Raw genomic sequence first — 24,678 nt, 5'->3', positions numbered from 1 at the left:
GGCTACATAATTGAGGGTACAAAGTGTGAGATGAATATTTTTTTCCAGGATATTATAGTGATAATAGACAATAGTAGCTTCAAGTGGATATGAATATCTGGTCCTGTGAGCAAAGGTTTTATAATAGTAGGTATATAATGTTAAGGTGTTTTCTTGATGTTTCTGAATATCATAATGACTGGACTAAATTACAACTAAAATTTTTGTTTTTAAACAATAATTTTTTCCTAAAAGTTAGCTCTCAGGTATAAAAAAAAAAATTAATTTTAAATAGCAAGACAAATCCATTAATAAAAAATAATAATTTCAAGGAAAGGAGGATAAGACATCCTCCATTAAAGGAAAGATATCAAAAAAGATTTATGTTTCTATGTGATGGGACATCTTTTTGTTAGGAAAAAAATAACAATGCAAACCATGTGAAACTTGCTACCAGACAAGTACAGATCTTGCAGCCAGACCAGAACAAGCTAGATTGAGCTTTATAGAATGAAATTGCAACCTGGCAAATCAATTACCTTTCATGGTCTGGTTTTACCCGAGAAGAAATTGAAATTAACAGTGATGGCATTGATATATGCATGTATCTTTCAAGTCTTTTCTTTTCTTTTTCCTAAAAACAAAAGATAATATTGAATAATTATAGAGATGAGATGACAGATAAGAACCAATAATAATGAAAATAGCTTCTGAAAAAGCATTTTTGATATCATTTAGGTAATTGAAAAAGAATGCAATTAAACAGCAATTACATTGTATGCTAGATACTAAATACCATGGAAATGGTTGCAGAGCGACATCATGTGATTACTTTAACTCCTTGAAACTAAATACCAATTACCAGCTTTCTCTTCTTCTTCTCTTATTGATATCTAACTGCTAAGTGGTTGATGTATGCATTGGCAATCTAAAAATCTAGGTCAGAAAGATATCACGCCCTATGGATTGCATATTTTCCTGTCAAGGTAGATATTTTACTTCTTTATTAATCAAAATTTACAGAGTCACCACATATTTTGCCAGTTCCCATTTATTTACATTTATTCAAGAGCCTAAGCTTGTGGTGAGGTAGCTTTGGAAATGAGGCCTTTTTTAGAAGTTGAAGGCTGGTTTTAAAATCTGTTAATCTACCCTTATTATTACTTCTATTTTCTTTTTTCTGGTTTTTGGAAAAAGGGGGGGGGGGGGGTGTGGAATTCAAGTAAACTTTCTACTTATTATTAAACTTGCAATCAAGTTAGTTGATTCTAAATGATGATTTCATGTCTATTTGTAGATTTTATGGATTTATGTCTCTAAAACCTTGGAAAAGATCTTCTTCCTTGAATGTTTAGAGGGCCCTCTCGTGTTGTTTGATTAATGGGCCAAATTTTAGCCATGGTAGGCTACAATTTTGATATGTTGTTTAATGGAAAACCAAGCTACTACCCTTCTATAGGCAAAGGATTTGGCAATGTGCATCATGTTCTTTAAATCCTATTTGTTCTAGATGTGGAGTATTTTGATCATGTTTGAATCCCTATAATTGTTTCTTTTGTTTGCCCTTTTAGTTAGGAATAGACAATATGTTTCGTTTGTTTGTATGTTTTTAATAGTTTGTATGATAGATTAGATACAAAAGAAGGGGAAAGAGATATATTTAAACTTGCTAAAGCTAGAGAAAGGAAGAGTAAGGACTAAAAAGTGTAAAATGTATAAAAAGTGAGGATGATATTGTCTTGGTTAAGGATGAAGACATAAAAGAAAGATGTTGAAGTTACTTTGTTAAGTTCTTTAATGAAAACCAAATAGAAAGCTTAAACTTAGAATTGAAAAATGAGAAAAAGACTAAAAATATGAGATTTATTCGCAAAATTTGAATTAACGAAGTTAAGTTTGCACTAAAAAAGATGAAAAATGGAAAAGCTGTAGGACCGAATAACATCCGAATTTTAAGTTTGGAAATGTTTGGGTGATAACGGAATTATATGGTTAACTAATTTATTTAACACAATTATAAAAACTAAGAAAATACTAGATGAATGGAGGAAAAACACTTTAATATCTATATAAAAAAATAAAGGATATATTCAAATTTGTAATAACTGTCAGATTTGCTTGATGACCCTCAATCGAGTGGCCCTTTTCTTATATAGAAGTCATTTTCCCCAAGTACGGTATATCCCTTAATTACTATATCTCCTAATTACGATGAAATTGTGGGAAATGGTAGTTGAAAAAAGATTAAGGCTAGAAACGAAGATCTCAAAAAATCAATTTAGTTTTATTCTTGGGAGATCTACCACAAAAGCTATATATCTTTTAAGAAGATTAATGGAAACGTTTAGGGAAAAGAAGAGGGACTTGCATATGGTATTTATTGACTTAGAGAAAGCATATGATAGGGTCCCTAAGGAAGTTCTATGGTGGCTTTTAGAAAAAAATGGTGTATGTAGTAGGTATACTGATGTCATTAAGGATATGTACGATGGAGTAATGACTAGTGTAAGGACTATAGATGGAGAAACTAAAGAATTTTCAATCACCATAGGTGTACATCAAGGATCTATTTTGAGCCGCTATCTTTTTGCTTTAGTGATGGATTAACTGACTGAGACCATTCAAAATAAGGTTCCATGGTGTATGTTGTTTGCAAATGTTATTATATTGATTGATGAAACTAGGGGCGGAGTAGAGGATGAGTTAGAATTATGGAGAGAAGCTTTGGATTTTAGAGACTTTAGGATAAATAGAAATAAGACAAAATATATGAAATGCAATTTTAGTAATGGTAGGAGGAATATTGGAGACAAAGTTAACCTTAATGATAAAGAAATAAATAGCATTTATAGATTTCGATACCTTGGATCTATTATGCAAGTTAAAGGAGAAATTGAAGATGATGTAATGCATAGAGTTAAAACAGGTTGGGTAAAATGGAGAAAGTGTTTCAAGTGTGCTTTGTGATCGTAAAATACCCTTAAAATTAAAAGGAAAGTTTTATAGGACAACTATAAGATCAGCTATGCTATATGGATTAGAATGTTGGGCAACGAAGAAACAGAATATCCAAAAAGTAAAAGTTATTGAGATGAGAATGCTTAGATGGATGAGTGGTATAGCACTAAAAGATAAATTAAGGAAACATATTCGCGGTAAGTTAGGTATAACTCCCATAGAAGATAAGATAAGGTAGGGACGACTCAGATGGTTTTGACACTTGCAACGTAGGCCACATAGTGTGCCAGTGAGGAAGACTGAGTTAATTACTGTTGAGGGCAGTAGAAGGGGTAGGGGTAGACCTAAAATAACTTGGAATGAGATAGTGAGTAAGGATTTAGTAGTCCTGAATTTGTCAAAAGAAATAGTCCATGATTGCATAAATTGGCAGAAAAGGATTCATATAGCTTATCCCACCTAGTGGGACTTGAGGCTTGGTTTTGTCTGTTGCTGTAGTTAGTATGTTCTTTAATTATCTAAATAACATTGGAACTGTGAGAGAATTGCTGCAGGATGTGATTGATGAAGACTTATGTGAATTGTAATTTAACACCACTTATGTATTTATAGAATTTGTAGAAAGTAACCTCCTGCAGCAGGATCTTGAGGTTATCACTGCACCATCCAGATGTGAACATTGGATTGTAGGAGCTCAAAAACACCCCTATTATTACTCTGTTACAAAATTTTGAATAACTATTTTTGAGTTAAACAAAACATAATTTGGTATTTACAAATATACACTTGCAAATCCAAAAAATTAGCAATAGTAAGGTAAAGATTACTGAACTGAGGTTCAAACCCAACCCTCTCTACCAAAATCACTTCACATAATTTAGGAATGCCCTTGGTGTTCTGCACTGATTAATTATGAAGGGTTTAATAGTGCCACTTCTTTGAATGCTTGTGCACTACTAGAATGAAGCATTGATTACCTATTTGTCAACACATTTCTCTACTTTTGTGTGCTTTTAGCTGGTCCTAGTCTTGGAAATGGCAAATCTGGTAGGATGTTATGAACTACATACTGCCTCTTAGTATATTCTGTTGTGAACAAAAGGAACAACCCTCATCTTCTCAAACACCGTCACAGATTCTATTGGTAAGATAGTTCTCAAGCCTTCTGTAGTTCTACTGTCAATGTGGTAGTCACATTTGTCATGGTGGCCCCCATCTGAAACATTAGTGATTGATATGGAGAGACTCCTACATGTAAGAGATGCTCTCTCCCATTATTTGTTGAGCTCCATTCAGAAGTAATGTGTATTTATAGAGTTAAATATAGCATTGCAATTTTTGCTAGTCGAAAGGTAGGTCTTCTATTTTTATGAAGAAATAGATAATTGTTGATTACCAACGATGGAGTTAAGATCATTGAAGTTCGCAGTTTCTAATTTCCCCTTTCTATTCCTTTACTACACAAAATCCAATTGATGGGAGCAAAAGCTATTGTTGAACGCTGAACAAACACATCACTGGTTTTGGAAGATTTAGCAACTGTGGCACGAAGGCAACTCTGCCGCTCCAATGAAGGGAGCTGGATGTGTAGCATGTCCTCATATCAAAGTTTTGTGTTTTAAGGCTCTGTGTAACGGTCCTGGGCCTAACTCTAGTGAGGTTTTGTCCACTTTGGCCCATTGGCCTCACATGTTTGTCCTATAAAAGATGTCATACATAGTTGGAGTCCAAATCATCCTTATAAGTTCAAGATCTCCCTAGTACACATCCAATGTGGGACCATGACAGACTCTCATTTTCTATCTTTGACGCCCTCGTCAGAGTGACTTACACCTCCTTGTAGGATCCACCCACATGATTGTACCCTCAGGCTAGCTATGATACCAAATGTAATGATCTTGGGCCCAACTCTGGTGAGGTATTGTCTGCTTTGGCCCATTGGCCTCACGGGTTTGTCCTATAAAAGGCGCCTCACATAGTTGGAGTCCAAACCATCCTTATAAGTCCAAGATCTCCCTAGTACACATCCGATGTGGGATCATGACACTCTACTTAATTCTAGCAAACATGTCTTTTTGAACTGCATTTTGCTGAGATTATTGAAAAGAGTAATGATATTTTTTCTCCCGCTTATTTTAAGATTGGTTTTACTTGAAAATTCCTAGTTACCTCACAACTGTGTTGCGTTTTCCTGGAACTTCTGAAGCTCGATCATTCTCTTTGAAGCAGGGATTTTTTTTGAAAATTTTCACGAATTGAGGAAGTTGAACCATTTTTATTCAATATTTGGCAATTTGGTCTACTCCAATTTGTTGTCTTGGGTGATGAATTGTGTCTTCTTGAGTTCTTTTGTAGCAGGAACGACAATTGGACTGAAAATTGGCCTCACATGTGGCCATTTGCCATCCTCTCTTGAAGAAGCTTCAAGGAGTGTGAGCTATCTGATTACGTTTGATACACTTGAATTGAGCTTATAGTTCTGCATAAGTTGATTTAAAAGTATATGCTTTTGTATTTGGATTTTTACTAGTTAATAATTGTAAAAAGTTCAATTTGTTGCCAAAATTTCATTAACGATGCTATATAAATTTCAAGATCTAATACAAATTTTTTGCATTCTTTGAAAGTTGTTATATAGTTTATGATTTTTATTTATAACTCATTTATGAAACAATATCCTGTGCATAGCATGGGATTTGTTAGTTTGTGGTCTTATACATGTGTGTGTGTGGAGAGAGAGAGAGAGAGGAGGGATTTTTGGTGGGGTGTCAAGGAAAATGGTATTATGAAGGCTCATTTTACCAACTTACTGTGCTTCTCCTCGCATTTAGGAGGCCTGTATTCTAGAGATATTTGAATCTTTAATAAAGCCATTCTCAATAAAATTTGGAGAATCCTGAATTATCCAAATTCTTTATGGGCAAGCACTTGCAAGGGATGGTAAAGTGCCCACTTATGCTTCATAGGGATGGAAAATATTTTCGAAGTAATTTCATTTATGATGAGATATTGTGTTTTATCTGTGGGGAATGGGAATTTCGCACCTTGGGAATAACCTCGGTACATATTTTTAACCCCATTCCCAATCCTGCTGTACCTATCTGTTGGTTAAAGAATTTTGGGATCAGAACTGCCATTCATGGGATAAGGAGAAACTTTCCCAGTTTTTCCCCAAAAATGTTTTGGAGTATATTATTAAAATCCCTATCCATATTCTTGGTAGAGTGGAAAAATGGGTTTAGAATATATTATTAAAATCCCTATCCATATTTTTGGTAGAGCAGAAAAATGGGTTTGGACCCTATCAAAAAATGGCTTCTTCTCCCTTAAGTCAGTTTATCATTTGCTTCTTTGGGAAGAACATGCTGATTCTTGGCACGTTAGTAATGATCACATGAATCTAGCAAAGAGGAAACGGCTTAATTATATCTGGAAAATTAGATACAGATGAGGCCTAGCTCTTTCATTGGAAACTAGTTGAGGATATTCTGCCTACAAGGGCTAACTTGAAAAACTTCATGAAGTCCAACAAAATGCATATATTACTTGTCCCATTTGTGTGGATCATTAGGAGGATATGGCTCATTTATGTTTTACTTGTCCAAAAGGGCAGCATATTTGGTTTCCTTCTCCAATTCAATTTAACTCACAGGAATGGTTGACTGGTGGGATTTTCTTGTATATTGATTCATGTAATTGGTATTTCTCTGAAAAATCATCTCAAGACTTTACTACTCAAGCTGCATTCTATACTCAGCATCAATACATCCCAGGATACATCATGACAGGGGCTTTTGCTCCTACTTAGAATCATTGCAATATTTGGCTGGTCCATTTGGAAATCAAGGAATGATGTAATTTTTAACAAGAAGTGGAGCATTATTAAAGTCATGCATAATGCCCTTTCTCTGTCCATGCAGGAAAGTACTCTGCTGCTGTAGTCCGGTAGCTTTCCCTCTGTTGGGCAGGCTTCAGAGCAGGATCATTCTCATTTGCTACCCTACTATTTCCAATCTATTTTCTTATATGATGCTGTCTGGACGATTGGTTCCCTTCTTGTTCTACTGCGACTGGGACCATTCTTATAGAAGAAATGATGAGAGTGCCTTTTTTTTTAATGGTTGGGGAGCAAACTTCATGCATCATCAGCATTTCAGACTCAGGCATGGGATCAGGAGAGCCCTTACATGCAAGCCAAAGAAAGGAGTGGCTCATTTGGCTCACAGAATAGCTATTCCTTAAAATAAGGTGGAATGGTTAGTTATTCCTTTTATGTTCCTTATTATTTCATAAGAAAAAAATAAACATTCTCATGATGAAATTTAGAAATAAATCATTCTTTGTCTATTCTTTATTATGGATTGATAAAATGTTTCATATTTTTTATTGTTTTATGGTATCAATATAATTTTTTATATTTTAAGTTTCTTACTCTTAACTAATATGTTTTTAGAAACACACATTCTGCAAACCAAATATAGGATTAATACAGTTCTCATTCTCTCTTCTGCAAAAGAGGTGATAGGACACTAAAAAAACGTAATGGACGGCTGCCATCTTATTGGAAGACATAATCAAAATGAAGAAAGAATTTTTCCACTTGTGTTGTGTCTTTGGTTGGTAGAAATTGTAATGGGCTTGCTTATTGTGCTGCTAAAACAGCTACTGCAGCTCCCAATAGTTTCATTCGATCTCCTCCTCTCCTAGCCAACCTTCACAGCTTCATATTGACCTTTGGGCTGAACTAATGGATATGTTTTGGTTTTTGTTTGAATGAAGTTATCATTTCTCAACAAAAAAGAAAAGAAAAAAGACATCCTTTCCCTTGTATGGAAACTCTATTCCTCTTTTCCACCTGTAGTTACCTGTAGACTCCCTTGCAAGGTGAGTGTCACATCCTTAAGGACCAAATGCACAAAATGCATAAACAAATGCCTTTGATGTAAAACCGAAAAATTCTTAAGAAATCACAAAAGCAACGATGTAACTTTTATATGTGCATGCTCTATCTCATTCTTACATTGCTTTGTTATCATTTTACGCACTCATTCACATATATTAGCATAATTTTTAAAAAAGGGAAAGATGGAACAAAAGTAAATCAACTGTTAATGTTGTTAACGGTATTAAATTGCAAATACATTTCTCACATTCTCTTGATATTATCGTGTTTTGATGATTTATAGCATTTTTTATTATCTTCTTGCTAAACTTTTCATTCACATGGTTAATATGCTTTATGGACTATTCTATTCTTGATTTTCTTCTTATTATTTGAGTTTATCTTATGTTTGATTCAAAGAGTAACTATTTCTTAAAAAGGATGGAATACAATAAGAATGTATTGAAATTGTATGGGATGCTATAATTTAGAAAGAAGTCATCCTATAAAAGTTTATTTTATTCCATCAAGCATGGAATAGGAGGATAAAAATCATTCGCATGGTAAATTTTGAGAACAGTTATTTTTTATCTATTTTTTGTCATGATTTATATAAATTTTTGCTTTGTTATTTGTTTTATAGACTTAATTTTTCACAACTAATCTATTCTTTAAAAATGACATTCTGCGAACTAAATATAGTTTAGTTTATTATTTTATATTATAGAGAAGTTCATTATTGTCATGATCAATCGATGTCTTACTTGGGCAACCAAAGCTAGCTTACTAAGGTGATGAAATTCTTCATTAATTGCACGAAGATTCAAAGGTTATTACTTCATTCTTCTTTATCTTTCTCAATAGTTTCCCTATGAAAATGTAACTGTCATGCCCCGAACCCGAAAATGGGACCCAGGGGTGAATTGGTAACCTAACTTGTCCCTATATCATACAAATAACAACGATACAGCATAATGAATGAGGGTCCAACTCCATGGGGTTACCAGACACCCTATACGCATCAATTCACAAATCATATACAAAGTGAAAAAGGTCATTCTATACATGAACTGTACCATACTAGAGTCTATACAAGAGAAAACAGAGTCCAGGCTCCATACATATAAAATCGTACATCTGGGTGCCAAAATACCCCAAAACGATAACCCGCGAAACAAAATCCCGAGCACTTACCTATGAAAATGTAACTTTCACGCCCCGAATCCGGAAATGGGAACCAGGGGTGAATTGGTAACTTAACTTGTCCCTATATCATACAAATAACAATGATACAACATAATGAATGAAGATCCGATCCCGTGGGGTTACCAGGCACCCTATACGCATCCATTTACAAATCATATACACAACGAAAAAGGTCATTCTATACATGAACTGTACCATACCAGAGTCTATACAAGAGAAAACGAAGTCCAAGCTCCATACATACAAAATCGTACATCTAGGTGCCAACATACCCCAAAACGGCAACCTGCAAAACAAAAGTCCTAGCACTTACCTAAGTGCTACTCGTAGTACACCGGCCACTACGCTCCTAACTCTAAGACGCTAGTTCCGATTACTCGAAGGACCTGTAAAAATGTACGTACAGTAGGGGTGAGACACATCTCAATAAGGAAGAGTACATATTATATCAGTGTGTGGCATTTGAGTGTTATCATGATGTAACATACACGCAGTTAAATGCAGTTCCAGTACTCGCAATACAACAATGCACACACACACACACACACACGATCAGTAATCCCGATGTTGTCACACCCATCGGCCCGTAGCCAACCCACGTAACATGACGCCACCGGCACATGGCTAGTCCCCGACTTCCATGGCATTGTACTAGCGCTAAACTGGTGGATTCACACCTTTCGGCCTGATTTGGCAGAATAGGCTCACGCCATCAGATATAGAGTCAGATACTCTGCTAATCTATGGTCAGCGATTTCATATGCCCTTGGATATAGAGCTGGACACTCAATATCTGGAACAAATTCGGAACCACGCTCCTACTAGCATTTCAAGCAATCACACACACATGCATGCCCATATAACCAAACAAATCACACCCATTTGGTAATCTAAAATCATGGTTTTCCAAACCCATACAATTTAAAACAAGTCAAGACATGACCATTCCTATAACACAGTATAAATCAACATATACGTTCGATTTCCAACAAAACCTGGGATACAGTCCGTCGCCCCCTTTTTTCCAAAACTGTAATCATGAAAAACTCATAGTTTTTTCTCTTAAATCCCCCCAAATGAGTAACCAAAACACATACAGGACCGTGAACCACAGTTCTACCGAGTCCGATTTCAAAAATAACCGATATAAACACAATTCCCCTTACCTTTCCCCCAATAGACCAATCCTGAACTCTACGGCTCCTAAACAGCTAACCGAGTTTTCAAAATCTACAAAACACAGTACAAAATATGCTCACAACTCCATCATCTACCAAACTACTAGATTAGAAAAGAAAACTGAGCCTTACCTCGATTTTAAGCCGAAACCCAAAAATCTCCAAAACGGGATTTTGATCTGTAGGTTTTGTAAAGAATCCTTCCCTGATCCTCATAGTAACATCAGATTATCGAATCAGACAACGAACGACGAAGAAATCTAGAGAGAGAGAGTGCCCTTTGAGTTCTAGAAAGAGAGGGAGAGAAAATATTTAGATTTCTTAGCTTGGAAGCAAAAGAATGGATATTTATAGCCCTTTGACTTGGGCGTCCTCGTCGATGAATGGCATCCTCATCGACGAGGCCATACAGTCAGCTCGTCGACGAGACGGTGACCTCGTTGACGAGCTTGAGATCCCCGGTTTCTCGAAATCTCTTAACTTCTCCTCGTTGACGAGCATAACAAAGCCTTCGTCGACGAAGCCTGCTCAAATTTCAAATTTTACCCTTCTTTTATTAAATTAAACCCACCTATCACGGTTCGGATTCTTACGACCTCCCCTCCTTATAAAAATTTCGTCCTCGAAATTTGCAATCTCTCATTCACGAACTCATACATATAATTAAACACTCACACAGACTCAACTCTAGAGAAACACTGGCGACTACTACAACGTAGTCCCAACATAACACATACATATATACCCTCATTTATGGCGGAGGAATACCGTGGTTACAACATAAACTGTCTTAGGAGTTCACAATTTACACACTCTCGACAACTAATCACCTATCCCAACCTAAAGTAGGATGATGTACAAGTACTCAAAACAACTGTGGATACTTCTAGCGTATTTTTGTTTCTAGTTCCCAAGAAGTTTCCTCAATCTCGTGCTTTCGCCACAATACCTTCACTAACGGTATATCTTTGGTACGAAACTTCTAAATTTCACGGTCCAGAACCTGAACAGGTATCTCCTCATACACTAAAGTATCCTCAATTTCCAACTCATCATAACCGATAACATTTGATGAATCCAGCACGTATCTCCTCAATATGGACACGTGAAACACACCATGGACCCTCAAGAGTGCTGGAGGTAGTGCAATCGTGTAGGCTACCGGACCCACTCGTTCAAGAACCTCGAATGGTCCGATATACCTTGGGATCAGTTTGCCCTTCCTCCTAAACCTCATCACCCCTTTCATCGGAGCGATACGCAGAAATACCTTACCCCCCACCTCAAACTCTAACTCACAGCAACGAACATTTGTGTAACTCTTCTGCCGACTCTGAGTTGATTTAATCATCTCTTAAATCAAACCTACCTTCTCATATGCTTGCTGCACAAGTTCAGGTCCTAACATCTGACGTTCACCAATCTCATTCCAATACAAAAGAGATCGACACTTCCGACCATACAAAGCCTCGAACGGTGTCATCCCGATACTAACCTGGAAGTTATTGTTATAGGCAAACTCTACTAGTGGCATAAACTGTACCAGCTACCACCAAAGTCTAACACGCAAGCCCGTAACATATCCTCCAAGGTTTGTATCGTCCTCTCCGATTGTCCATCAGTCTGGGGGTGGAACGATGTACTGAAAGTAAGCTTCGTCCCTAACGCTTCCTACAAGCTCTTCCAGAATCGAGAAATAAATCTTGGATCTCGATCTGAAACAATGGACATTGGTACTACGTGCATTCTCACTATCTCCTGCACATATAGGTCCGCTAGCATACTCAAATGGTAGTTAACCTTCATTGGTACAAAGTGAGTAGATTTCGTCAACATGTCCACAATTACCCAAATAGCATTATGCCCGTGAAGCGCTGGCGGCAATCCAGTAACAAAGTCCATGAAAATATGTTCCCATTTCCACACCAGAATAGGCAAAGGCTGCAACGGCCCTGTCGGCCTCTGATGTTCAGCTTTCACCTGTTGACACGTCAGACATTGTTCCACGAACTGAGCAATATGCCTCTTCATACCAGACCACCAGAAGGTTTCACGCAAGTGACGATACATCTTCGTACTACCAGGATGTACCATATATAATGAATGATGCGCTTCTTCCAGAATTGTCCTTCTGATCTCATCATTGTTTAGAACACATAGTCTGGTTCTAAACCTCAATACACCTCCTTTAGAGATGTTAAAATCCGCAGCCAAACCCTGCTGCACTTTCTCCACAATCTTAGCTAACTCTACATCACTAGCATGCGCGACTTTAATACGCTCAAATAAGGTAGGCTGGATCACCAAGCTAGCAATGAAAGCCTGATGATCACCAGACATCAACTCAACGCCAAGGCTTTCGAGATCCCGTCATATATGATGCTGAACTACAACTACAGATACTGCTGCATGCTTTGACTTCTGACTCAAAGCATTTGCTATCACATTAGCCTTTCTCGGGTGATAACTGATCGTGCAATCGTAGTCTTTGATCAACTTTAGCCACCACCTCTGCCTCATATTCAGCTCCTTCTACGTGAAAAAGTACCTAAGACTTTTGTGGTCAGTGAAAATCTCACACTAAACACCGTACAGGTATTGTCGCCAGATCTTTAGGGCATAAACAACAACAGCTAACTCTAGGTCATGCGTAAGGTAATTCTTCTCATACTCCTTAAGTTGCTGAGAAGCATATGCTACTACCTTATCCTGCTGTATAAGCACACATCCCAAACCTTTCAGAAACGCGTCGCTATAAATCACAAACCCACCATCCCTCGAAGGAATGGTCAAAATTAGAGCAGTAACCAGCCGGTACTTCAACTCCTGAAAACACTACTTGCACTCACTAGTCCAGTGAAATTTCACCCCATTCCTAGTCAATCGTGTCAGAGGTCCAGACAATCTAGAGAAACCCTCTACGAACCAACGATAGTAACCCGCCAGTCCTAGAAAATTTCAAACCTCCTGCACACTCTTCGGTCTTACTCAGTCGACCACCGCTTCAATCTTACTAGGATCAACTGAGATGCCGCCCTTAGATACCACATGGCCTAAGAACGCAACCTGATTTAACCAGAACTCACATTTCTTCAGCTTGACATACAACTTCCTTTCTCGCAGAATCTATAGCACTAACCTCAAATGGTCCTTATGCTCTTCTGAACTCCTCGAGTATACCAGAATGTCATCAATGAACACCACCACAAACCGATCCAGGTACTCATGGAAAACCATGTTCATCAGATCCGTGAACACCGCTGGAGCATTCGTCAACCCAAAAGGCATGATCAAAAACTCGTAGTGACCATATCTGGTTTGGAAAGCAGTCTTCGCTTTCCTCAGATCTGACCCTCACTTGATGATATCCCGACTGCAAGTCGATCTTCAAAAAGACCCGCGTCTCCTGCAACTGGTCAAAGAGATAATCAATATGAGGCAAAGGATAATGATTCTTCATAGTCATCTTATTTATCTCATGGTAATTAATGCACATCCGCATTGATCCGTCTTTCTTCTTCACAAACAGTACTGGAGCTCCCCAGGGCGAAACACTAGGTCGAATGAATCCCCTGTCCAGTAATTCTTGCAACTGCTCCTTCAATTCCTAAAGTTCTGCTGGAGCCATTCAGTACGGAGCCTTAGAGATCGGTGCCTTGTCAGGCAGCAACTCTATTGCAAACTCCACCTCACGATCCGAAGGTAAACCGGGTAAATCATCTGGAAATACATTCGGGAACTTGCTGATTACCCGAATATCTTTGAGTCTCAACTCATCCTGTGGCGGTTCCTTTACACAAGTTAGGTACCCTTGACATTCGTTCGAGAGTAGCCTCCTCGCCTGCAATGCTGATAGAATCTATGGCGTCGAATGCACACACAATCCCACAAATTCATACTCCTGCTCCCCAAGAGGTCTGAACATTACTACCTTCCTATGACAGTTGATCACAATATAACTGGAGAATAACCAATCCATCCCTAGAATGACATCGAACCCCGACATTTCGTATACCATGGCATTCACCGGTAGCAACTTTCCTTGAATTATCACTAGGCAGTTTGCTAACATCTTACTACAGAATGATATACTCTCAGATGGTGTAGCAACAGACAATACCTCATTCATGACTTGGGTCTCAACCCTACACAGTTTAACAAAACTCATAGATACAAAAGAATGGGTCGCATTCGAATCAAATAAAACAGAAGCTTTATTTGAAAGTAATAATAAGGTACCTGTCACTACGTTCCCTGCATGTTCAGCATCCGCTGGAGTAAGAGAGTATACTCTTGCTAGAACTGTATTCGTCCGAACGGTTCCCCGAGATATCTGATTACTCCCCTAGTTCACACTAGATGCAGGCATATCTCTCTTTGGTGCACGATAGTCGCGAGCCATGTGGCCTTATCGACCACAGTTGTAGCAGTTACCCCCAAATGACCGGCACTCGCCCTCATGCCATCTGAGGCACTTGGTACAACGATCCTGCGTCTGACTCGCTTGAGTAACGTGAATGCCCAGGACCGCCAGACCAGGTCCCAGCTCTGAGGCCCTATCGGGGAGGATATTAGGCGCCTCGTGGAGGACAACAGAAGAATGTGGCCCCGACGAGGGTTTATGCGTTGACATCGGGTGATGCTGAGGCTGTCGCGGATGTGGTGACAGGTATTTTTACTGTTTTATCACATTTCGTTATTGTTTTATTTGATTCAAGTGTTACTCATTCATTTGTCTCTGCATCCTATGTTAAATAATCTGGAAGTGAGACCCAATTATTAGATATGGAATTATTAGTAGCTACACCGCCAGGGTCAGTGATACGGCGTCAGAGAGTGCTCAGTGGTTATCCTATAGAAATTAAAGGAAAAGTGCTACCAGCAGACCTGATTTTGTTTGAGATGTGTGGGTTTGATGTAATACTGGGTATAGATTGGTTGGCGATTAATCACGCCAGTATTGATTGTCATAAAAAAGTAGTTTTCATACTCCCCCGATGAGAAAAAATTTAGGTTTACTGGTTCACGTGTACATGCGCCGTTGCAGTTGGTATCCGCTGTGCAGGCAACCAGATTGCTCTTGGATGGAGGTCAAGGGTTTGTAGTTTTTGTAAAAGAAGTGACAGAAAATAAATTGAAATTTGGCAGTACACTAGTTGTGTGGGATTTTCTTGATGCATTTCCAGAGGAGCTACCAGAGTTGCCTCCCGAACGCGAGGTGAATTTTTTTATAGATTTGCCTCCAGGGGCAGCGTCGATCTCTAAGGTTCCTTATCGTATGACTCCAGCTGAATTAGGAGAATTGAAGAATTAGTTGCAAAACTTGTTGAATAGGGGATTTATACGACCTAGTGGCGATGTATCGCCATGGGGAGCTCCAGTATTGTTTGTAAAGAAGAAAGACGGGTCTCTGAGGATGTGTATTGATTACAGAGAAATCAACAAGGCTACTATTAAGAATAAATATCCTCTACCTCGTATATACGATTGGTTTGATCAGTTTCAGGGTATACGGGTGTATTCCGAGATCGACCTTAGATCAGGGTATCATCAAGTGAGAGTAAAAGCAAAGGATGTCGCGAAGACAACTTTCAGATCAAGTACGAGTACTATGAATTTCTCGTTATGCCTTTTGGTCTGACGAATGCCCCAGCTGTGTTCATGAATTTGATGATTATAATTTTTCACCAGTATTTAGATCAGTTTGTGGTGATTTTTATTGATGATATACTGGTATACTCAAGGAGTTTTGAGGATCATGAGGTGCAGTTGAGGTAGGTACTGCAGACTCTCAGAGAGGAAAAACTTTATGCCAAGTTTAGTAAGTGTGAGTTATGGCTTGAGCAAGTTGCGTTTTTAGGTTATGTGATCTCAGGGGTGGATCCTAGTAAGGTTGACGCGGTGATGAATTGGGCCAAACTGAAGAATGTGCAAGAAGTCAAAAGTTTCTTGGGACTGACAGGTTATTACCGTCGATTTGTGAAGGGATTTTCGGCTTTGTTAGGACTTCTCACGCGGTTGACCAGGAAAAATGCCATATTTGTGTGGGATGAAAAATGCAAGTAGAGTTTTCAGGAATTAAAGCAACGACTCGTCATTGCACAAGTTCTGAGGATTCCATCAGGAGGTGATGAGTATGTGATTTATAATGATACGTTTTGAAAGGACTTGGTTGTGTATTAATGCAGCATGGTAGGGTGGTAGCATATGCGTCCAGGAAGTTGATAGAGTATGAAAAGAATTACCCTACTCACGATCTGAAATTGGCTGCGGTGGTATACACGCTAAAGATCTAGAGATATTACTTATATGGTGAGAGGTGTGAAATATTTTCTGACCATAAGAGCCTAAAGTACTTCTTTACATAGAAAGAATTGAATATGTGCTAGAGGAGATTGTTAGAACTCATCAAGGATTACGACTGTACCATCAGTTACCATTCAGGTAAAGCAAATGTGGTGGTTGATGCTTTGAGTCGTAAATCAGAAGATACAACACAGCTAGCAGCATAGTTCAGCACCCAATTCAGATTGACTTGGAAAGACTCAGCGTGAAGCTAGTGGAAGATGATCCTCAGATGCTTATTGTTAGTCTGGTTGTACATCCTACATTATATGAAAGGATTAGAGTTGTTCAGGGGGATGATCCAGAATTAGCAGGAGTAATAGCCAGAATATAGGATGGACAGGGAGAGGAATTCAGTATTTCTGACGATGGGGCTTTGAGATTTTGCACAAGATTGTGTGTGCCTGTGGATGACAGCATTAGGAGAACGATTTTAGAAGAGGCGCATAGATCTCTATACACTCTTCATCTTGGCAGTACGAAAATGTATAGGGACCTGCGGGAGTATATATAGTGGAGTGGCATGAAGAGGAAAATAACAGAATTTGTACAACAGTGCTTGACATGCTAGCGGGTTAAGGCTGAGCACCAGAGGTCGGCTGATCAGTTGCAGCCACTTTTCATTCCTGAGTGGAAATGGGACCACGTATCCATGGATTTTGTTACTGGGTTACTGCCGACATCGCATGTCAGAATGTCATCTGGGTAATTGTTGATAGGCTGACAAAGACAGCTCATTTTTTGCCCATTAAGGTTAGCTACCCTATAAACAAGTTAGCAGAAATTTATATACAAGAGATTGTTCGATCCCATGGAATGCCGATATCAATAGTTTCGGACCGTGACCCACGTTTTACATCGCGGTTCTGGTGGAGTTTGCAGGAGGCATTGGGGACTTAGTTAGCATTCAACACCACTTTCCATTCTCAGACAGACGGCTAGACAAAGAGAACGATTCAGGTACTTAAGAATATGTTGCGAGCGTGTGTATTAGATTTTTAGGGTAGTTGGACTCAATATTTTCCATTGGTGGAATTTGCCTGCAACAACAGCTATCAAGCTAGCATAGACATGACTCCTTACGAAACACTTTATGGTAGGAAGTGTCGTTCCTCTTTATACTAGAATGACCTGGGTGAGAGGCGAGTTTTGGGGCTAGAGATAGTCCAGCAGGCGTATGATAAAGTTCGACTCATTCGAGATAGAATCAGTGCAACACAGAGTCGAGAGAAAAGCTACGTAGATACTCACCACCGAGAACTGAAATTTGAAGTGGGTGATCATGTATTTCTAAAAATAGTACCGCTGAAGGGAATCATGAGGTTTGGGAAGAAGGGTAAGTTGAGTTCTAAGTTAATTGACCCATTTGAGATACTTGAGAAGATTGGATCAGTCGCCTATCGGCTGGTTTTACCGCCATCTCTATTCAAGATTCACGACGTGTTTCATGTTTTTATATTAAGGAAATACGTTACAGATCCTTCCCATATCATCCGTTATGTATAATTGGAATTCAGTGGTGATCTAGCATATGAGGAAGCTACAGTATAGATCTTAGATAGAAAAGAACAGGAATTGTGCAATAAGAAGATACCGTTAGTAAAAGTCTTGTGGATGAATCATGTGGTAGAAGAAGTCTCGTAGGAGCTTGAAGATGAGATTAGACGGAAATATCCCCACCTATTTAGCGTGTTATAGCAGTGATGTGTAAATTAAAGTAGTGGTAATTTTGTTTTATTTAATACAATGTAATTGTAATGTAGAGTATAGGATAGGTAGTATTTTGGTTTTGGGAGAATTTTCTTTTATATTTGTAATCTCCCAGAACTACTCATGTAACCACGATATTCTTCTGCCATAGGTGAGGGTAGATAATAAACTAAGTAGACCATTTTGCTTTTAAACGATGATGAGTTATATGAATAGTAAATTTCAAGGACGAAATTTCATAAGGAGGGGAGAATGTAATGACCCAAATAATAAAGGTATTTAAATAATAAAGAGGGAGGGAAATGGAAACAGTAATAAAAGGAGGCAGTCGGCATTCGTCGACGACATTGCACTTTGAGATGCAATGACCCAAGAGAATTTATCAAGTCCTCGTCGATGAACATAGGGGATTCGTCAACGAGGGTACAAGAGGGTCTCATCGACGAAGACAAGTTTCGTCAGCGAGAAGACACCGAGAGAGGATTTTTGGAAGTCTAAAATTCGTCGACGAGGGTGCAGGTTCGTCAACGAACTTTCTACAGGACTCGTCGATGAGGTGACGTGTCTCGTCTACGAATCCGGCTTTATAAATAGATAAAACTCAGATTTTTTACGCAAAAAATTCACAGAAACTCTCTCTCCTCTCTCTACGGTCTCTCCCTCCTCTCTCTTCGATTTCAGCCCCGTCAGCTGCCAGATCGACGATCTGAGGCTACCACGACGCTCCTGGGAAAGTTCTCTCCAAGTCTGCCGAAGCGGATCGTCGGTGGGACGGAGTTGGATTTCATCCCAAATTCAAGGTAAGGTCTTTTAAGCAATATTTGGCTTACCAGCAGTTGTAGGAAACATAGTAGACGTAGAAATAATGATATTTTGTTCTAAGATATATGGTTTTCAGGGTGTTTAGTGGAGAACCCTGCGGGTTTAAGACTTGTCACAGTCAGAGATTTTAGCAGGAGTCAGGTAAGGGAAATATGCTATGCTAGGCGATTCTAGTATGTTTTAGTATAAATTATACGTTTTTATCAGATTATTATTCACATCAGAAATTTAGACAATTTATCAATTATGTATAATATGCTTTAAATTATTGTGTGGCTTGAGAATATAGATATAGTATAGAGACATGCTTTACAGTATTTTTTCGAGTTATGTTTTACAGAATATACAGACAGTGAATATATTTTACATCAATTATAGAATACCATGATTCTATAGTTTACGGTACCATGACATACAGATTTACAGTTAATTTCAAAAACACAATTGATATAGATACAAGTTACTACAGTGTCATGGTTAATACAGTTATTACATAATCATGGTAAAACAGATAGTTGTATATAGAGATGTATTATATAGTATCAGACCCTGATGGACCATTACAGATACAGTTTACAGAGTACGGTACCGTTGCTATATACAGAATATAGTGCAACCACCTATTTAGATAATACGTGGTAAGTAGGTCGATTGTGTCTACGTGTGAACAGGCCCCCCATCAGATATGGGTTGATGAGGGCTGATCAAACTAACGGAGTATAGTGGTTTATCCTAGTCAGCCAGTCAGGATAGATCCTGCCTACGGCGCACAACGCTGTCATGAGAGGTTAAATCATGACATACAGTTATCCATAGGGAATTTTTTCAGTTATTATTATGTATATACAGATTTACAAAGACAGAGTATATACTTATATACATTAGAAGTATTTTGAGTAGAAACCTAAAATACAGATATGTTAAGCAACATGGAAAAGGTGGTGGTTTATATTACTTGTATTTTATTAACAAATTCAGTTATACATGATTATATAGAAACAAATTTTCATAGTATTGTAACTCATTTGCCACACACTAACAATAACATATTTCGTCTTACTGAGTGTCGTCTCATCCCATTAAATTAATATTTTTCAGGTGATCCAGCCAGGTGAGCAGATCAGGCTCGCAGGTAGAGGGGCTTCAGTACCGCCTTATCAGTAGAGTGAGTATTTTTTGGAGTATGTCTGTATAGCCTTAGACCAGTTGAGGGTATCTTGGGAAACAGTCATATATGTATAGTTTGGGAACACTGTAGCTCTTTGGTATTGTACATACTTATATATGGTGGTGGTTATGTGATTTTAGCTTCTTGCTGCGTAGGTGGATGGTTAGTTTTATATATAAAAATATCAGAACAATGGAATTTCACAATAATTATTATTATAGAGAAAAAAAAAAAACCCAGTTAATTTAGCAGGTCGTTACATGTTGTGTGTTGTGGATAGTGCACGCCCACAGTATGTATCAACTCATCCTTTGTGGTGAAAATAATATCCTTACAAAATTCAAAAACACCATCTCATCGAGTGCACTTAAAAGAACTCTTAAATTGGGTTGTGATATCACCAACTTCGATGTCGATCATATACGCTAATGATTTCACATCACATACTCATTTCTCCCTTAATTGTGTTCTTAGGAGGCATGACAACTTCTTTACGCTCAACTGCATAATTGTTCAGTCCACCCACCTCATTTACCTCCTCTTCTGTTTCTTTAAAATCCCCCCACAAATCAGCTTCTTCCTCTAATTTAGGATCACCTTCAATGTCAGGTCAATTGGCACCATCATGTACGCCCCCTCTTATTCATTACAATTGATGGAACCGTTTGAAAGTTTGGTATGACCATAGCTGCACTTGAACTTTGACCACATCTAGACTCAATTGATGTTCATGGTTTGTCTTGAAAATTGTGGCCAACATTATACCAATTTTGTCTCATCGAGTGTAAATTCCATTGAAAAAATTTGGCTAAAACCACATACTGGGCACATCATTCAAATAAAGAACTATCGTCACTTGTGAAAGTCGATCGCACAACCTATCCATTTCAACAATATCAAAATCGTTATATGATTGATACTCAAAAAATGTCTCTTTTTATACAGTTGAGTCTCCTTCCATATTCTTACTTTGAGTGATACATTTTACGAAAAATTCCATTATATATACATTAGAACAAGACCTTACTAGTCTATTACAATTAGAACATTTGAATCATCTTTTATCGGCACATCGACATACACTAGACTTCCACCACTCCCTCGTTGCGAATATCTCAAAATCAATTCTAATTTGTAATCATTCTGATCGATGCATAATCTTTCATATATTTTCCCTTTTAGACTTTCTAACTTCATGCTTCTTCTAAATTGAATTGTCTTGGTTGGCCCAAAACTGTACTCAATACCAGTCAATCCATGTATAATTTTTCTATTAATGTATAATAAAGTCGTAATATTGTTAGCAGGCAAATTTGATGTTATTCTAAAATCTCAATATCAAATCTCCGTTAGTTTTCAATTCTACGTAGTAAATTCTTCTATTTGAAATCCTTATTTATTGATTACTGTACTAATGATAAATATATTCCTACTACAATTTTCCAAATTTTAATGAGCTATAACTTTTTAACCATAATACTCACTAATAATTTTTTTTTTTTCAAAAAATAACCTAACCAACAAAAATAATACTTGATGTCACTAAAACTTTATTATACTCACTAATAATTAATTTGAAATGATCTATTTAATATATGCAGTGTTCTAAATGACCATTAATGATTATTACCTATATTTTTATGTAAACAAACTTAACCTTAAAATAATGAGACTAAATTAAATTCTTATTTCTTGAAATCTTCTGATACTTAATGTAACCAAACATAAATATTTTTCACTAATACAATTTTCAAATTATAAACATTAATTAACTATTGCAAAAACTAAATTATAATCAGTAATTACTAAGTGGAAACACTAGCTTTATGTTCAATTTATCTAAATCATCTAATACTGAATCTAACCAAACATAAAAATTGTTCACTAATACTATTCTCAAATTATAAACATTAAATGACTATTGTTAAAACTAAATTATAATCAATAATTACTAAATTACGAAGTAACTATTTAATGAACTACTAATAATATTAAGAGTAAAAGACACTCAATTCCCCTGAAATTTGACAAAAAGACAAAAACCTCCTACAAGGTTTCAAAAATATCAGAGACCTTTCTTGAGATTTGTTAAAAAATGACACAAATCTTTCATGAAATTTCAAAAATGTCACGTACCTTCCTTGAGGTTTATCAAAAAGACATAGACATCCCTTAAAAAAACTTGTCTTTTTACCAAAATATAAGGGAAAACTTGAGTCTTTTTGATAAATCTCAGAAGATGTCCCGAGATTTTAAAAACCTCAAGGTAGGTTCTTGAATTTTTTGAGACCTGAGGTGAGGTTGTTGTCTTTTTGTCAAATCCCAGAGGAGGTTAATGTATTTTACTCCTAATATTAACTATATTTAACATAGAATAAAATCATAAGTTGGTCCCTATATTATTAACCAAAATCTATTTTAGTTCCTATACTTTTAATTAGTACAATTAAGGACTCGTACTTCTGATTTCCTATAGTCAGTTTTGTCATCCTAAATCTAAAAAATCAGTAAACCTAAATAAAATTACTTTCATATATAAAATGTTGAATTGATATTACCTGTTATGTCACTATTATTCGGAATGAGCCTAGCACTAGTAAAAAAAATCTCAAGAATTTTTAATTGTGGTATATAAAGTATTATGACTTCAAATGTATAATTAATATAAAATAATTTTAAAATAACATATATATTTTTTGTAACTAAGAATATATGTACCCCAAATTAATCGACTAATCTCCAAAGATGGAAGGATTTTCCATTAATTTCAACTCTTCAATTCATAACCATTAAATTAATTTAGGCGATAACTTTAATTGATCAAAATTAAAAATACAAATCCTTAATTATATAAATTAAAAGTTTAGGAACTAAAATATATTTTAGTTAAAAGTACAAGGACTAACTTATTATTTCACTCTTTTACATAACTAAAATCAACAATTTTAATTGTGCAAATTGAAAATAAATTAAGATATTAAAAAAATTTAACTCAACTAATGTAAATATTTTTTCTCATAAAATAAAAATATAAATGAATACTTAAATATTTTTTCAATTTGACAAAATAAAAAATTGTTTATCATGTAACAACTAATTTTTCAACTAAATATATAAACTAAATAACTAATTTCAAATCAAATTATTTGTTATTCCAAATTTTAACAAATGTTAAGTTTCGTTCAAAACAAATACCTTAATAAAAAAATTTCAACAAATATTAACTTCTATTCGAAACAAGTACGTCAATTAAATTTTTTCAACAAACATTAACTTTTGTTTACTTCAAATCAACTTTTTTTCTAACAAAATTTGAACAAAAAATTATTTTCAAGTTATTTAAAACTATTATTTTCACAATGATATATTATCAAAGTTGAAACAAATAATTTCATGTGCAATCAAATAATACAAACAACACTTATTTCACATACATAAATCACAATAATACCTCTATAACAGCATAATGATAAATATTATGATTAAATCACAGTAATAACAAAAAAACTCTTATTTCATATACATAAACCCTAATTTCAAAAAATACATTAATACAAATATACCCTAATCATAAAATACCTTAATAACAATGAAACATATGCAATAAATCAAAATTCAAATTCCAAAAGCTTACTTCTAGTATAACAATTGACACAAAATCATAGATAATTTTAACTTCAAATTAAGAGAGTAAAGGATTTTTTTGAGTGTCTGATTTGAAGATGAAGGAGACTTATACTAATGATGCTTCATCTTTTTAGTGAAAATTTTTACTAATAGTGCTCAGTGACCATTGGAGGAGAGACATTGGAGGAAAAAGTGAGGAGGCAGGAGGAGGGAGGGCAGAAGGAGTAGGGAGAAGGAAGGAAGGCTCGTGCAGAGAAGGAAGAAAGAAGGGAGTAGGAGAGTGGGGGAAGAAGAAGAAATCAACTTCTATAAGTCGGTTTTTGTACATAGAACAGAAACATATGGAAAGTCGATTTCCCCTACCATCGTTGCGATGCAACACTAATTCTGTTGATGCGATTAGGATGGGCGATCAATGACCATTCCAATACTTTGAACAATAATTGACTTATGGTAAGTTGGTTGGGTTCAATTTCACAATTATTCTACCATTATTTGTACGCTTGTGTTTATTGCATTTAAATTTTAATATTTTTTTAAAAGAAAATAAACTCGAGCAGTATTGTATTGATTTGATTAGCTTGGTGGTGTCGCATAAAAGAATTCACATCTTCCCTTGCCATTTGGTGTAATTGCTACAGCGTGTTTGTGTGTGTATGTATAATAAGAGATTTATTTTTGCAATGACTTTTTTATTCCTTGTGAATTTCAATAATTAAAAATACAATGACTTGTTTAACTATAAAAAAAGAATTTCACTTATTATTTTCAAAGGTAAATTTAACATAAATTTCAAAGAATAA

General features: G+C 36.4%; 1 protein-coding gene across 5 annotated transcripts in view; it reads left to right on the top strand.

Annotated features, from left to right (window-relative positions):
- LOC131159303 (pentatricopeptide repeat-containing protein At1g22960, mitochondrial) overlaps positions 1-20,382 on the top strand; it is a 36,051-nt gene extending 15,669 nt beyond the window's left edge. For 4 of the 5 annotated variants that reach the window (XM_058114077.1, XM_058114074.1, XM_058114071.1 and 1 more), the window contains 2 exons: positions 6,858-7,193; positions 20,179-20,382. The gene's annotated coding sequence lies outside the window, so the exon portion shown is untranslated. The remainder of the gene's footprint in view (positions 1-6,857; positions 7,194-20,178) is intronic. The other variant, XM_058114072.1, reaches the window with a different exon arrangement.
- The last annotated feature ends 4,296 nt before the right edge of the window (positions 20,383-24,678 follow it).

The sequence above is a fragment of the Malania oleifera genome, chromosome 7 (assembly GCF_029873635.1).
Source record: "Malania oleifera isolate guangnan ecotype guangnan chromosome 7, ASM2987363v1, whole genome shotgun sequence".
Classification (NCBI taxonomy): domain Eukaryota; kingdom Viridiplantae; phylum Streptophyta; class Magnoliopsida; order Santalales; family Ximeniaceae; genus Malania; species Malania oleifera.
The sequence above is the reverse complement of the archived record's forward strand: the minus strand, read 5'-3'. Positions and strand labels throughout refer to the sequence as shown.